The sequence below is a fragment of the Physeter macrocephalus genome, chromosome 1 (genome assembly GCF_002837175.3).
Source record: "Physeter macrocephalus isolate SW-GA chromosome 1, ASM283717v5, whole genome shotgun sequence".
Taxonomy (NCBI): domain Eukaryota; kingdom Metazoa; phylum Chordata; class Mammalia; order Artiodactyla; family Physeteridae; genus Physeter; species Physeter macrocephalus.
In genome coordinates this window covers 77,214,068-77,230,580 of record NC_041214.2, presented here as the reverse complement: position 1 = coordinate 77,230,580, position 16,513 = coordinate 77,214,068, and the positions used below count along the sequence as shown (strand labels likewise).

The window sequence follows — 16,513 nt, the reverse complement described above, 5'->3', positions numbered from 1 at the left end:
TTCATTCTTTTTCTTTATTCTGATCTGCAGCAGTGAATTCCACCATTCTGTCTTCCAGGTCACTTATCCGTTCTTCTGCCTCAGTTATTCTGCTATTGATTCCTTCTAGTGTATTTTGCATTTCAGTTATTGTATTGTTCATCTCTGTTTGTTTGTTCTTAAATTCTTCTAGGTCTTTGTTAAACATTTCTTGCATCTTCTCGATCTTTGCCTCCATTCTTTTTCCGAGGTCCTCTATCATCTTCACTCATTATTCTGAATTCTTTTTCTGGAAGGTTGCCTATCTGCACTTTATTTAATTGTTTTTCTGGGGTTTTATCTTGTTCCTTCATCTGGTACATAGTCCTCTGCCTTTTCATTTTGTCTATTTTTCTGTGAATGTGGTTTTCATTCCACAAGCTGCAGGATTGTAGTTCTTCTTGCTGTCTGCCCTCTGGTGGATGAGGCTATCTAAGAGGCTTGTGTAAGCTTCCTGATGGGAGGGACTGGTGGTGGGTAGAATTGGGTGTTGCTCTGGTGGGCAGAGCTCAGTAAGACTTTAATCTGCTTGCCTGCTGATGGGTGAGGATGAGTTCCCTCCCTGTTGGTTGTTTGCCCTGAGGCAACCCAGCACTGGAGCCTACAGGCACTTTGGTGGGGTTAATGGCAGACTCCAGGAGGGCTCACACCAAGGAGTACTTCCCAGAACTTCTGCTGCCAGTGTCCTTGCCCCCGTGGTGAGCCACAGCCACCCCCCACCTCTTCAGGAGACCCTCTAGCACTAGCAGGTACATCTAGTTCATCTCCAATGAGGTCATTGCTCCTTCCCCCTGGGTCCTGATGTGCACACTACTTTGTGTGTGCCCTCCAAGAGGGGAGTCTCTGTTTCCCCCAGTCCTGTCAAAGTCCCGCAATCAAATCCTGTTAGCCTTCAAAGTCTGATTCTCTGGGAATTTCTCCTCCCATTGCCAGATGCCCCGGTTGGGAAGCCTGACGTGGGGCTCAGAACCTTCACTCCAGTGGGTGGACTTCTGTGGTATAATTGCTCTCCAGTTTGTGAGTCACCCACCCAATGGTTATGGGATTTGATTTTACAGTGATTGCACCCCTCCTATCATCTCACTACGGCTTCTCCTTTGTCTTTGGATGTGGGGTTTCCTTTTTGGTGAGTTCCAGTGTCTTCCTGCCAATGATTGTTCAGCAGTTACTTGTGATTCTGGTGCTCTCACAAGAGGGAGTGAGGGCACATCCTTCTACTCCACCATCTTGAACCAATCTTGAAATTAGCACACTTTTAAATGACCAATGGATGAATGTTATTAGTCTGCTTGGGTCACCATTACAAAATACCACAGACTCAGTGGTTTAAACAGCAGATATTTATTTCTCCAGTTCTGAAGGCTGGGAAGGCCAAAACCAAGGTGCTAGCCAATTCAGTTCCTGGTGAAGACACACTTGCTGGCTTGCAGATGACCACCTTCTCTGCTGTGTCCTCACATGGCAGACAGAGAGTTCTCATCTCTCTTTCTTTTCTTGTAAGGACATTAATCCCACCAGGGGGCCCCACCCACATGACTTCATCTAAACCTAATGGCCTCCCAGAGACCTCACCTCCAATCAACTACCATCACACTGGGGGATTAGTGCTTCAACATATGAATTTTAAGGGGACACAAACATTCAGTCCATAACATTCTGCCCCTGGCCTCCCTAAAATTCATAAAAATATACAAAAATATTCATCCCATCCCAACAGTCCCAAAAGTCTCAACTCATTCTAGCATCAACTCTAAAATCAAGAGCCTAAAGTCTTATCTAAATCAGGTATGGGTGAGATTCAAGGTATGATTCATACTGAGGCAAAACTTCTTTCCAGCTGTGAACTGTGAAACCAGAAAAGTTACCTGCTTCCAAATACAGTCCTGGAACAGGCATAGGCTAAACATTCCCATTCCAAAAGGGAGAAAGTGGAAGGAAGGTGTTATGGTCCCAAGGAAGTACAAAACCTAGCAAGGCAAATATCGTTATATCTTACGGCTGGAGAATAATTCTCTTTGGTTCTATGCTCAGCCCTCTGGTCCGTTGGAGCAATGGTCCTGCCTTCAGGACCCAGTGGATTGGCAACACCATCCTTATTGCTCTGCTTGGCAGGTTACCATCCCCCGCTTCCAGGTGGCCCCACCCCCAAGGCTCCAGAAGACCACTATCTGACCTGTTGAAACTGAGGGGATGCCCACCCCCCCTACCTTTTGAAACCAAGGAAGCAGCCCTGATGATCTCTAAATTGCCTTCAGGGTCATTTTTCCCTTGTCTTGAAGAATAGCACATGTTCACAGCCAAATAACTTTATGGTCCAGTCCTGTCTATAGGATCTAACAAGCCCAATAGCCTTCCCTCATTTGGTCTGAGCTCCATTCCTTTGGGTTGAAACTGGCAGTGTTGCTGATGGAGTGGCTAATTAGGTCTATAGTCTATTCCCATACTAATCCCCTTATCAAAGGGTTGTTGGACCCCACCTTACTGTTCTCTTCAGAAAAACTTTCTCATTTTTTGCGGTATGGACAGGGTGAGAATTTTCAAAACCATAAGTTCAGGATCTTTTTTTTAAATTTATTTTTATTTTATTTATTTTTGGCTGCATTGGGTCTTCGTTGCTGTGCACAGGCCCTCTCTAGGTGCAGCCAGTGGGGGCCATTCTTTGCTGTGGTGCGCAGGCTTCTCATTGCAGTGGTCTCTCTTTGTTGTTGAGCACGGGCTCTAGGCGCAGCGGGCTTCAGTAGTTGTGGCGTGTGGGCTCAGTAGTTGTGGCTCGCAGGCTCTAGAGTGCGGGCTCGGTAGTTGTGGTGCACGGGATTAGTTGCTCCGCGGCATGTGGGATCCTCCTGGATCAGGGCTCAACCCATGTCCCCTGTGTTGGCAGGCAGATTCTCTTTTTTTTTTTTTTTTTTCCGGTACGCGGGCCTCTCACTGTTGTGGCCTCTCCCGTTGCGAAGCAGAGGCTCCGGACGCGCAGGCTCAGCGGCCATGGCTCACAGGCCTAGCCGCTCCGCGGCATGTGGGATCTTCCCGGACCGGGGCACGAACCCGTGTCCCCGGAATCGGCAGGCGGATTCTCAACCACTGTGCCACCAGGGAAGCCCTCAGGATATTTTCTACTTAACAATTGCTTCTTCAATGCATTCCTCTCTTTTCACATTTTATTATAAGCAGTCAGGAGGCACCAAGCCTCTCCTTCAACACTTTGCTTAGAAATCGCCTCAGTTAAACATGCGTTTTCATTTCTCACAAGTTCTACCTTCCATAAAACATGAACATAATTGTGCCGAGTTCTTTGCCATTTTTATAAAATTTATCATTTTTTCTCCATTGTCTTATAACATGTTCCTCATTTCCATCTGAGACTTCACCAGAACAGGCTTTATAGCCCATATTTGTACCAACATTCTGTTCATGACATTTATGCTTTCTCTAAGAAGATGGACATTTCTCTATAGCTCTCCTCTTTTCCTTGTAGGCCCTCAGCTCAATCACCTTTAACTGCCTGTTCATGGCAATCTTGATCTTTTCTAACATGCACCTCCAAACTCTCCCAACCTCTACCCATTATCCTGTTGCAAAGCTGCTTCCACATTTTTAGGTATTTGTTACAGCAGCATCCCACCTCACAGTACCAAAATTCTGTCTTAGCTCAGTCTGCTCTAATGAATACCGTAGCCTGGGTGGCTTAAACAACAAATATTCTTTTCTCACATTTTATAGGCTGGAAATCTGAGACCAGCGTGCCAAGATGGTTGGGTTTTTGTTTGTTTTATTTTGGACGCACCGCATGGCATGCAGGATCTTATTTCCCTGACCGGGTATAGAACCCGTGCCCCCTGCAGTGGAAGCACGGAGTCTCAACCACTGGACCGCCAGGGAAGTCCAGATGGTTGGGTTCTGATGAGCGTCTTCTTCCTGACTCACAGACAGGCACCTTCTCGCTGTGTGCTCACGTCCTTTCCTCAGTGCATGCACATGGAGAGAAACAGCAGAAAGAAGATAGGTAAGGAAACAGAGGACTTGAACAACACAATAAACCAACTAGATCAAACATATATGAACACTCTACCCAACAACAACAGAATTCACGCTCTTCTGAGAGATCTTTGTCTCTCCTCCTCTGTCTATAAGGGCATTAATCTCATCCTAAGGGTCCCACGCTTATGACTTTATCTAAACCTAATCATCTCCCAAAGGCCCCATCTCCAAAAACCATCACATTGGGGGTTAGAGCATCAATATATGAATCTTGCGGGGAGACAAATTTTCAATCCATAACATGTATCATGTTGATTTTATTATTATTCATTTGCTTACCAGTGAGATTCATTATCTTGAATTTCATAGGTTTGTTAAACATTTATAGTTTTTCTTAAATGAGTAGCTAGTTTACGGCCTTTGCCCATTTTCCTACGGAGGTGTTCATTTGTAACTTCTTGACTTGTAAGAGCTCTTTATATTGTGAGTAGACTAACACTCTGTTACATATAGAGTAAAATTTTACAGTTTGTTTTTCTCTTGAAATTGGTTTTTTAACAGTAACTTTAATATATAAATAAATTATTAATTCTAATGTTTAATTTCTATTAATAAAAACTTTAAAAATTTACATATAATTAAGCTTTTCACTTTTTTCTTTATGATTCCTGCTTTGGTATCATTCACAGAAATACTTGAACAGCTTCAGCCTCATAGGAATTTAGCAAGGAATATTAGTAATAACAATAGCAAAATTACTAATAATCACTGTCATTTTTTGAGTATTTATTATGTATCAGACACTCTACATACATTATTCTACAGGGATACCCCAGAGATATTGCAGGTTTGGTTCCAGACTACCACAGTAAAGTGAATATCGCAATAAAATGAGTCATGGAAATTTTTTGGTTTCCCAGTGTATATAAAAGTTATGCTTGGGACTTCCGTGGCGGTACAGTGGTTAAGACTCTGCACTCCCACTGCAGGGGGCACGGGTTCGTTCGTCGGGGAAATAAGATCCCACATGCTGCACGGCACGGCCGAAAAACAAAAATAGTTATGCTTGCACTACTATACTGTAGTCTATTAAGTGTGCAATAACATTATGTCTAAAAAATATATATATACCCTAATTTAAAAATACTTTATTACTAAAAAACACCAAAACAATTACAATAGCAACACCAAAGATCAGTGATCACAGATATAATAATAACAAAAAGTTTGAAATATTGTGAAAATTACCAAAATGTGACACAGAGGCACGAAGGGAACAAATGCTGTTGGAAAAATGGCACCAGTAGACTCGCTTGATGCAGGGCTGCCACAGATCTTTAGTTTTGTTAAAAAACACAATATCCACAAAGCCTGATAAAGAAAAGTGCAATAAAATAAGGTATGCCTATATTTAATCCTCACAACAAACCTAGGAAGTAATTATTATTCCCATTCTACAGATCAGGAAACCAAGTCTCAAGAACACAAAGTAACTTGCTCGCAGTCATGTGAGTTGCAAGTGTTGGAGCTGAAATTCAGTCACGGTGCAGATAAATGAATAGACCCGGTCCCCATCCAGCCTCTGCTGTGCTGGCTGCTAGAAGGGACCTCATGCATGTCCCTTCCCACCCCCCGAGGCTTCATGTCACCTGTAAAATTTGTTTAGTAATAACTTCCTTATAGAGTTGTTGAGGGATTTTTTACATTAATTTTTACTGGAGTATAGTTGCTTTACAATGTTGTGTTAGTTTCTGCTGTACAGAAAAGTGAGTCAGCTATACATATACATATATCCCCTCTTCTTTGGATTTCCTTCCCATTTAGGTCACCACAGAGCATTGAGTAGAGTTCCCTGTGCTATACAGTAGGTTCTCATTAGTTGTCTATTTTATACACAGTAGTGTATATATGTCAATCCCAATCTCCCAATGTTGATGGAGTTAAATGAGAAAAGAATTATGTAACATGCCTGGCACCAAGAGACCGTCAGTGGAAGAGAGGCCTCTTTCTTGGAGCACCTAACTCTTTCCCTCCCCTCTCCTTGTGGAGGGGTGGGGCAGAGCCTGTGAGAGAAAGGGCAAACCAGTGCCTGCAGTGAGGGGCAGAGGTTGAAATGCCAGGCCTAGCATCTAAGCAAGGAACAGAGTGTGGTGCAACGCACGCACACCATCACGCCTCCGAAAGAGGTCCCACCCAGGAGTGACTCAGATGCTTTGGACACCTTTCCCTGTGTGGGAAGCATGGGTGGGGCTGGATCGGGCAGATCTCCCCGCTGTTCAAAAGCAGCCACTATTGCTTGTGAGGGGTGCCTGCAAGGTTGCTGCTCTTCTCCCGCTGTCACCCTGGTGGCCCTGACATACACACTGAGACCATGGGAACCCTCGGGGGACACCCGGTAGCAGGGATCTTCTTCTTCTTCCCCTCCCTCTACTACTCGGTGCTGGTGTCCTCGGCCCTGCTACAGGGCCAGAGGCTCCTCAAAGACCCTCTGCCCCCCAAGGGAGAAGCAAGGGCACAGATGGTGGCAGCTGGTCCCTGTGGAAGGAGTGGGGAAGGTGGTTTTCTCCCTGATTCTCATCTTCCCTGAGGTCTTCTACCCGCCAGGAACAAAGCAGCTGATGATGGTGGACTGGGAGGCCCCTCGGCGACCGCTCACGTTCAGGGACGAGTGGGGGCACTTCACCACGTACGGGTCCTTCCTCCTCAGTGGTGTGGTGGACATCGCGAGCCAGGCGTGCCAGGCGTGTGAAGCTGGAGCAGGCGGCCGAGGCTCTGGCCTTCTGTGCGCTGGTGCTGCTGGTGGTGACCCACGCCGAGCACAAGGGCGCCCTGGAGACCCGCGTGCACACGCTGTGCACAGCGCCTGCCTTCCTGGTGGGCCTGGTACTCATCATCGAGATCTGGGTCCCCAGCCAGCCTCAGCTCTGGGTGCTCAAGACCTGGATGGGGCTGGTGCTCAGCAGCTGGCCGATGCAGCTAAGCATCCTGATGTACGCGCCTCCCTCTGGGCAGCCCTGGAGAGGGGAAAACCCCATGGACCTCGCCTTCCTCACCATCTTCTTCTGCTGGCACCTGGCCTTAGGGGCTGCCTTGCTGGCCGCCATCTACGGCCTCTGCAGCCTCTGGCATGATCGCTTCTCCTCCTGGAGAAAGGTCCCAGGTGCCAAGTACCACCTGTGCCCCATAGGCGAGGGCAGTGAAGAGCTTGAGAAGCTCCGGGCAGGGGCCCAACTACGAGATGGGGGTGTCTAGGTATAGAATCTGTCCCTGTGCTGCACCCTTGGTAATGAGAGTTTTGAGGATGCTCACTGTGTGCCTAGTGCAGAAATGTCCTGGGATCTGCAGTGTGGCTTTCCATCACAGGGGTCCCCTTCCTTGTTCCTAAATGAACCTTCCAGCTCCTAGGATTCCTGCTATCTATCTCTCTGTTCTCTCCAGGCCTGTCTCTTTTCTGTCTCGCTATTCAGTATGGTTCCTAACCATGGACTTACATGAAGTGAGAGCAGGAGTAGTGTTTTTCTTTGACAGCTTTTGGGATCCAAGAGGAAGAAATGAAATGAGGGAACAGAGAGAGATGGAGGGTCTCTGGGGACTCCGCAGGGCTCTGCGTGTCTGAGGCGGGGCTGGCTTAGCGTGTGCATGTGTGTGCCGGCGGCTGAAGTGGTGAAATGTGTGAAAGGGAAGGGGCTCTGTTTTCACATCGTGGTGAGGACTTCTGTTTTCTTCATTTCTCTCTGTTTTTTTACTCTCACTGAGTGTAGCAGGAAGAAGAGCTGGTTTCGTTGTTGCTGTTTTCTAATCTAAACTGGAGGAGGCTACTTCTGCCTGAGGGAGTAAAGGATGAGGGGAAAGGGCGTGGCAATCAGGTTAGCAGGGCTCAAGTCTGGGGAGAAAGGAGGCAAGGGAGGAATTCCCAAAGGTGGGTGTAAGAAACAAGGATTATATTTGTATAATTTTAAGTTCTTTGGGTTCTGCCGTGACATAAAACAACTCCATTGCTTATGCAGAGTCTTTCAGTAAAGTCTTATGATACACGTACATGTGTCTTGTGTGAGTGATTCTGGGGCAAGATCAAAGAAGGGGCCCAGATTTCAGGTGGCGGGAGCAGAAGGGGAAGAACCGCCATGAAACACGGGGCACAGATGACCTCGGTGGTTCTGAAGATGCAGGGACTCGGAGCCAAGAGGGAAACTGCAGCCCCTGGAACCTGCAGAACTTTCCAGCCGGTCACTGAGTTCCTCCCAGAATGAGGAGAGGAGGTGCTAATAAATTCACACACTCAGTGAAATATATGAAAGCAAGCTATATAAAAATACATATCCCTGGGTACAATTAGAAAACTGCTTCTGATAGCATGTGTCTGCTTATGTGAGATGATAAACGCAGCATTTGGAAGTCTGAAGAGGAAGGAAGACGGGAGGAGATGCTGGCCATAGATGTGGACAAAGGACCACAGAGAAAAGTGCCCACACATGAAGCAGCGGCAATTCTGCCATGGCACACGCAGTCAGAGATGCTGTCCTCAGAGACAGAAAATCTCTATGAAGCACAGACAGGGATTTGCATTTGCAGATGGGAGGGCAAGATGGGCTGCACATTGTCCTCTGAAATATGCCTGGACACTCCCTAAAGAAGCAGGGTGCAAGAGTGTGGAAACAGGCCCTGGAAACAGCAGGACAGGGGTTAAAGCAAAGAAGGGGAGCAAGGGAACGGATGGAAGCAGGGCAAGGGTCTGGCAAGTCACATGGGCTGGGCTTGCAGAGGAGCAACACTCTGGGTCTAAGGAAGAGACATGTCTTCCTCCAGCAGCTGGAACCAGGCCAGCCTCAGCTTTCTTCCCCAGCAAAGCAGAAACCAACCTAAGGAAAGGTCAGCACCCTTCCTTCTGTCCCCACCCTAAAAAGCCCAGAAACAGAGCCAGCTTTACCGGCAGCTTGTGCGCCCCCAGCAGTGAAAGCACCGAATCCTAACCACTGGACTGCCAGGGAATTCCCAGGCCCCCTCACTTTATATCTTCCATCCAAAGCCCTGGGAGAGGCCAAAGCAAGGAGTCCATATGATCGCTTATCACTGAAAAATAGCAAAAGTTAGATATTTCTGTATTCTTTTTTTCTCCATAAAATCTGGCTGCACCCTCTCCCTGAAGACTTAACACAGATTTACTTTCAGGATGCCTTATGATAAACACATCTCTTTCCCTGTTAGTAGACCATCCTTTATTCAAGGATAATGGTAAGACTCTTCCTTCTTCAGCTTGGAAACAAGAAGCGTAAAATGCTGATGACATCACACACTGGTTGAGAACCACTTGCTAAAGTAGAATCCCTCAGTCAACAAATGTAAATAAGTCTTATTAGATGCAGGGCCTGACTTAAAGAGGAGTAATTGGAGGTGCAGAAAACTGATGGCTAGGAGAGAAATTGGAAGTAATTTACAGAGGTGGGTCCTGTTTAATCTTCATTTGTGCTGTGTGCGGGAATTCTTGTCCTGCACATCTGGCCCTCGCCCAGCGAATCAGTCATGGCTCTCTAGGGAATCAGAGCCAATAGGATGTGGATAGACAGACAGAGAATTTAAGGAATGGATTCGAGATCGTTTGGACTGGCGAGTCCAAAATCTTAAGGACACGACAGCAGGCTGGAGACCCAGGGGAGAGTTGACGTTGCCATCTTGAGTCTGAAGGCAGTCTGGAGGCAGAATTCCTTCTTCCTCAGGACACCACAGACTTTTCTTTTAAGGCCTTCAACTGATTGGATGAGGCCCACCCATACTGTGGAGGGTAATCTGCATATTCAAAGTATACTAATTTAAATGTTAATCACATTTGTTAAAAATACCTTCACAGGGATTTCCCTAGTGGTCCAGTGGGTAAGACTCCACGCTCCCAATGCAGGAGGCCCCGGTTCGATCCCTGGTCTGGGAACTAGATCCCACATGCCACAACTCAAAAAAAAAAAGATCCCGCATGCAGCAACTAAGACTCAGCACAGCCAAATAAATAAATAAATAAATAAATATATTAAAAAAAATACCTTCATAGCAACATCTAGACTGGTGTTTGACTAAACAGCTGAGTACCATGGCCCAGCCAAGTTAATTAACCATCATACTCGGCATAATGGAACATGGCCACTCAAACATGATTTATGTCAACTGTGTTTCTCACGATTGTTGGAGACCTTCCAAAAGAATAACAGTAACTTCATTTTAAATGAACTCCATCATTATTGGTTCTGACTGCAGTGTGACTACAACTATATAATGTTCTATGGACTTTATCCCTTCCCTGTATCCTCCAGAAGGAGAATGATAGAGTGATGGGTGTGCAGGTAGGTGACACTTGTTTTTAAATTAAAAAAATAATGCTTAGAGGCTTTTTTTTCTTTTTCATGTTACATATTTTAGACATCTTAGAAAATAACAAAAAGTAGTTTAAAGTATTTTGAAATCTACCATAATGCTCTTACCCAGAATTAATTACTGCCTGGCAGGGCTAAAAGGGTAGAATGTATTTCAACCACACTAAGAGGTTGGATGGTAGCGTTTACATATCGGAGATGAGGCCTTTCCTGCTGAAGATGACTGATGTGCCTGATGGCCAAGGCGTGGCTGACTGAAAAGTGTTGTAGGTGAAGGTCACTGAAGATAAGGAAATCCAGAAATGGGAGTCTAGTGCTGTGGGAAGGAACTGAGTAAGGATACTGACATGCTTGGAAGATGGCAACCTTGGGCTGGAGAAGAACCCAGAGCCCAGTCTGCGGCGAATTTGGAGGAGAGGGAGGTGGTAAGGTATCAAGGATGGCCAGAAGACAGAAAATGTGAGTAACATTAGCTTCAAAGGAGGAAGTGATCAGGGTTAAGCAGACATGGTAATACCTACCCCACAGAGGTTCTGTGAGAAATAAATAAGGTTCTGCATAAACAACACTTAATACACAGTATGGTGTACAGTAGATGCTCAATACATATTAGCTTGAGATTCTGAATATACATGTGTGCAATGACCAGACCATATATAAAAATAAAACTCTGACCCACAATCTGCAGCAACCAGCCCAGGAAGCCAGCCTGCTATCTATAAATCAGACTTGTAGAAAGTCAGCTATCGCTCACTACTAACCAGTCCAGGTAGCCAAATAATAACCCCTATAACAACTGACCCAAAATGGGAAGGACCTGATTAATAACTAACAGCTTCCCTAATTTTTGCCCTGCTTCCAACTTAGGACCAACCAAAGAAAGCCAAATATGCATCCTTAAACAATCACATGATACCCCACTTCTAGTTAGCCAGCCTGCAGCTTCCCTATGCCAACAGCCTCCAATCAAGGCATAACTGATGCCTTCTCTTTTTTTCCCCCACTATGAAGCGTTCCCATTCCTCTGCCTGTCTTTGAGTCTTTGCCAAAAAGCAAATAAAGGTGGCTAACTCCCTTGCTATAGCAAGCCCTGAACATAAAGCCTTTTCTTGTTCTCCTTTGATTGGTTTTCATCTATTTTCACATGTTTAATTCTTTCATTTATTCATTCAAGCAGTTATTCAATATTTATTGAGCATATATTGATACTATATGCCAGACCCCATGCTGGGACATGAGAATAATGACGTGACCCAGATGCACAGGTCCCTGCCTTCAAGCTCATTATGGTTGTGGGAGAAGAAAGGCAAATAAACAGCAAGGTAAGTACAGTCTGCAAAGGACTGTGATGAGGGGCAGCTAATCCAGACTTGTGAATCAGGGAAAGCTTCCTAGAAAAGTGATGTCACCACAGGGACCTGAAGGATGAATATGGCCAAGGTTAGAGCCGTAAGGGAAACAGTCAGGAAAAAGGGAAACGGCCATAGGAAAAGTCCCCAGGTCATTGCATAAACACTGAAGGAAGTGAATGAAAGTGGGACGACTGGACCTCCGTGTTTGAGCTCGGAGTGGTGAGCCATGAAGGTGGAAAGGCAGACAAGGGTCAGAATCCTTCTAGGCCACGTGAAGGCATTTGGCATTTATCCTAAAGCTGACAGTAATGATCAGATTTCCATTTTGGAAACATCACTCAGGCTCCATGTGGAGTGAGGCCTGGAGGGCAAACCTGGAAGCAGGGAGACCAGTTAGGAGACTAACAGGTGATGGTGGCTGGATGAGAAGAAAAGTGCAAGGACTGGGGAGCTGATTTAGATGTTCCCACCTGGGACATCACGGCTGGAGGTCAGTAGGGTCGGGGGGTTGGGGAGGGTGGGACTAGCCAAAGCTTGTACAGCTGAGGAAGAAAGTAAATGCAGTCACTGAGAAAATGAAATCCACAGTGGGGGCTGGAGAAGAAGAGATGAATTCTGGATAGAGACATGAAGTTTAAGGTGTTGTTCTGGAAGCAGGTGGATGAACTTGTCTGGAGCTCAAGAGAAAGGGATGGGTAGAGAGGGCAATCTGAAAGTCATAAATGGTCACTAAAGCCATTTATGGGGATGGATGAGATTGCCGAGGGATATAGCGTATGGGGAAGAGGGCTTGGAACGGGACTCTGGGAGGCACCACACCTAACTGGAAAAAAGAAGGCAGGCACTCGTGAGGCAAACCAAGAAAGAGTAGCCAGAGAGATGCCGGGAAAACCAGGACCTTGCTGTAACATAGATACTAAATATTGATATTATTTTAATAAAGGGAGTAGCAAACAAAGCCTTGTTTCTTATTCCCAGTTCCTTCTTCCCCTTCCAGAGAAGGATGGTCTCCAAGACACTGGGAGGGAACTTACTCTACGAGTTACTAGTGATACTGGTCATACATTGCCCTATAGTGTTGCCCAAGCCGCATCAACAAAGTGCTAGCGTTGGTACACATCATTAAGTAAAACTGGATGATGAAATAATGGGAAGAAACGCACATGCTTAGGACAAGGACGTCCCCCTGAGGCAGGAGATAGATAGCCCCCCTCCCCCACCCTCCCCGCCCAGGGTAAACAGCTGGAGTTCGTTCCCTGTGGACAGATACTCAAATATGAAAATAACAGGACAATTGAGAGATTGCCTTGCTGATAAGATCTCTTATCAGGCCCTGCCCAGATAAGAGATAAGAGACCACATATTTCTCATCCTCAAAGTCAAGGAGACCTTCCCGACTAGAAAGCTCCTTGGAGGTCAAAAGGGAAGTGATGCTAATCTACCCATAGGCCTCTTCTCTGGAATCCATCTTAGCTGAGAGATGCGAGAGCACACATGGGAGGATCCTGAGATATACCAAATACAGACTCAGAACCAGGCAATTTAAAATGATTGGCCAGGGGCTTCCCTGGTGGCGCAGTGGTTGCACGTCCGCCTGCCGATGTAGGGGAACCGGGTTCGCGCCCCGGTCTGGGAGGATCCCACATGCCGCGGAGCGGCTGGGCCCGTGAGCCATGGCCGCTGAGCCTGCGCGTCGATCCCACATGCCGCGGAGCGGCTGGGCCCGTGAGCCATGGCCGCTGAGCCTGCGCGTCCGGAGCCTGTGCTCCGCAATGGGAGAGGCCACAACAGAGGGAGGCCCGCATACCACACACACACACACAAAAAATGATTGGCCAAAGGAAACCTGTAAGAAATGCCCCATATAAGTGCTTGAAATCACCATGAGGGCACGACTCTTTCTCTGAGTCCGCCTGTGTGTCTATCCACCCGTACTGTACTCTTTTTCCTCCTAATAAACACTTTGTTTCACTACTCTCCGTCTTTGTGGGAATTCTTTTCTGCAAAGCTGAAGGGCCATGGCCTTGTCACTGACCACTGGTCTACTGGCTAGGATTCAGCTCTCTCACTGCCGTGACCCAAACTCAATCTCTGGCCAGGAGCCGAAACCCTGCTTCAAGGCGCTGCAGGCTGAGGCCACCTGAGATAACCCCTACGTCACGCCCAGCTGAGGATTTTACTAGTATCTTGGTTAGGTGGGACTGGAAGTTAATTACAGGACCACCGTGGGCATTATTCCAGTTTGATGGTTGAACGGTATACAGTTAACTATTTAGTTCATTAGCCCGGGTTACTGAGCGCCTACCATCATATTTCCTCTCTCTTCAATAGCCTGTGGGTACAAAAGGGACCACAGGAAGGATAATGGTTTATGTTTCAAGTCCCCCAACCTCTTAAGCCCCCTCTGAGGTACTCCTCCCCGTCCCCACAAGCCTCTCTCTCTCTCTCCCCCCCCCTTCCCCTTTCCCTCTCCCTCTCTCTTGTCTCCCCTCACCCACAAGCTCTGGGCCTTACAGTTTCCAGGAGAGTCCAGAGATTACCCTTCCGCCTTCCTGACTGCCAGTGGTGTCCCTGGTAACGAGGCCGCTTTCCTGTCTAATTCGGAATTCTTTAAAGACTGCATAGAGGCCCTCCTCCCCCAACCAGGAAAAAACGTCCTTCTCCCAGCACTGTGCGCCCACCCTTGGCGGCCCTCCGCCCTCCTGAAAACGGTTCCTTAACTTCCCCTGGCAACCCCACTCTCCAGGGACCCAGTCCCCAAGGACCAATCTCCGCGTGGCAGCATCCTCACTGCCTAGCGCATCAACGTGTCCTGGTGTCCTGGGACAGAATCTAGGAGCGTGGGGACTGGGGGACAGAGTTGGGAGAGACACTTAACTTCTTTTGTACTTCTGATTGTTTTATCATGTATAAAAGAAAGAATACGGGTAATACGCTCGATTTTTTTTTCAACGAAATCAAAATTAAAACTGTAAAAGGGCACAGAACTATCTAGTAAACCGTGAGGAACGCACGGAGCCCAGTTCTGCCAGGCGGCCCCCGGCTGTCCCTGATGTGCTCCACGGCCACCCTCTTGTTAAAGGGGTTCCGGCCTGAGAATGGCCGGGGTGCCAGGGCCCCTCAGCCCTGCGCAGTTCCTCTCCCCTCCTAGGAACTGGGGCGGAGGTCAGGAACTCAGCCCGGAGGCCACCTCTGCGCAGGCGAGGGGCTGCGGGGACGCTGCGGCGCGTGGCGCGACTGCCCCAGCGGGCGCCCAAGGCAGGAGCGCGCCTCCCACCGCGCCGCACTTTCTTTTCCTGCCTCACCGTGGAGGTCCGGCCTCGCAGCTCTCCCGGAAGAGTGTCCAGACGAGGTGGTGTACCCGCCCCTCCTGGGTCGTTTGTATCCTCAGCGCCTGGCATCACACCAGATTCGGGAGGCAGAGGCTGCGCGGGGGAGGAAGCTTCGCGTTCTGCGTGGGTGCCCAAAGCTAGGCCCCAGCACTGCTGTGCCTTCTTATCCCACGCCCGCCCGGGCGAGGGCAGGCCGGCCCCAGGTACTCAGAGGTTACACGCCTAATCTGGGGAAATGAGGCGGGAGATGGATGAATCACCGATGGATGGACTGATTCTTAGATCTTTTCTGCGTGCACTATTTCTCCAGCTCCTTCTAAGCACTCGGGAGGAATCGGCGAACAAAACAAAGCTCCCCGGCGCTCTCAGATCTAGGGTGGGAGGTGGCAGTGACCTGATTAGTTCATATATTGATGTTTAGCCCTAAGTGTCTACACCAACTCCTCCTACACCCTATTAAAAGCAAACTTTCCTTGACAAATCGCTCTGCATTGTGCACCAAGGGACCCAGCAAGTGGCAAAAGCATGCTGATTGGGGGAGGGTGTGGGCAGGAAGAGGTATGAGATTGGGAAACACAATGCCTACGTTAAGCAGAGACATTTTTTTCATTCGTAAAACATCATTTATCATCATCATTGGGGCTTCTCAAAATTTCCTAAGTGCCCCAACCTCTTTTTTAGTAGCTAATATTTGAAAAGAAAGAAAGGATGGCGGTTTCATTCCTCAAGGTCATAAAAACTCTTCTATTCACTCGTTATTTGACAGTTTCTGGCAAGATGGTTGAGATGCCAGATGTGGTGACAGTTCATCAGAAGAAAAAGCACAAGTTTGAAAGGCAAATGATAGGGATACATGAATGTCCTCAATGGGAATAACAAGGTTTAATGACCAGACAACTGTGCCCCAAATGTCCGATTAAAAGGAAGCGTGGAGCAATGACAAAGGGATCAAAACCAGAGCACCGCCAGACAAGAGGAACTCCAAACAGGCCCTTCCCAGGCATGTTTCTTTTCTTTCTTTCTTTCTTCCTTCCTTTCTTTCTTTCTTCCTCTTGTGATGAAAACTTTTAAGATCCACCCTCTTAGCAACTTTCAAATATACAATACAGTATTATTAACTGTACCCCCGTGCTGTACATTACATCCCCATGACTTATTTATTTGATAGCTGGGAGTTTATATTTTTTAACCCTCTCCTCTCATTTCACCCTCCCCCTGTCTGGTGACCACCAATCTGTTCTCTCTATCCATGAGCTTGGATTTGTTTGTTTTTTGTTTGTTTTTAGATTCCACATGTAAGTGGGATCATACGGTACCTGTCTTTCTCTCTCTGACTTATTTCACTTAGCATAATGCCCTCAAGGTCCATCCATGTTGTTGCAAATGGCAAGATTTCATTCTTTTTTATGGCTAAATAATATTCCATTGTACATATGTACACTGCATTTTCTTTGTCCATTCATCCATTCACAGA

General features: G+C 47.2%; 1 long non-coding RNA gene and 1 pseudogene across 1 annotated transcript; one reads left to right on the top strand and one right to left on the bottom strand.

Moving 5' to 3' along the window:
- Nucleotides 1–2,634: 2,634 nt before the first annotated feature.
- LOC129392312 (uncharacterized) lies at nucleotides 2,635–15,191 on the bottom strand. Its single transcript, XR_008618021.1, has 3 exons — nucleotides 15,013–15,191; nucleotides 5,245–5,367; nucleotides 2,635–3,974 (listed from the first exon to the last, which is right to left on the bottom strand). It is a non-coding gene; the product is annotated as an uncharacterized lncRNA (long non-coding RNA).
- On the top strand, nucleotides 6,368–7,248 carry LOC102986431 (transmembrane epididymal protein 1A-like; annotated as a pseudogene).
- Nucleotides 15,192–16,513: the final 1,322 nt, after the last annotated feature.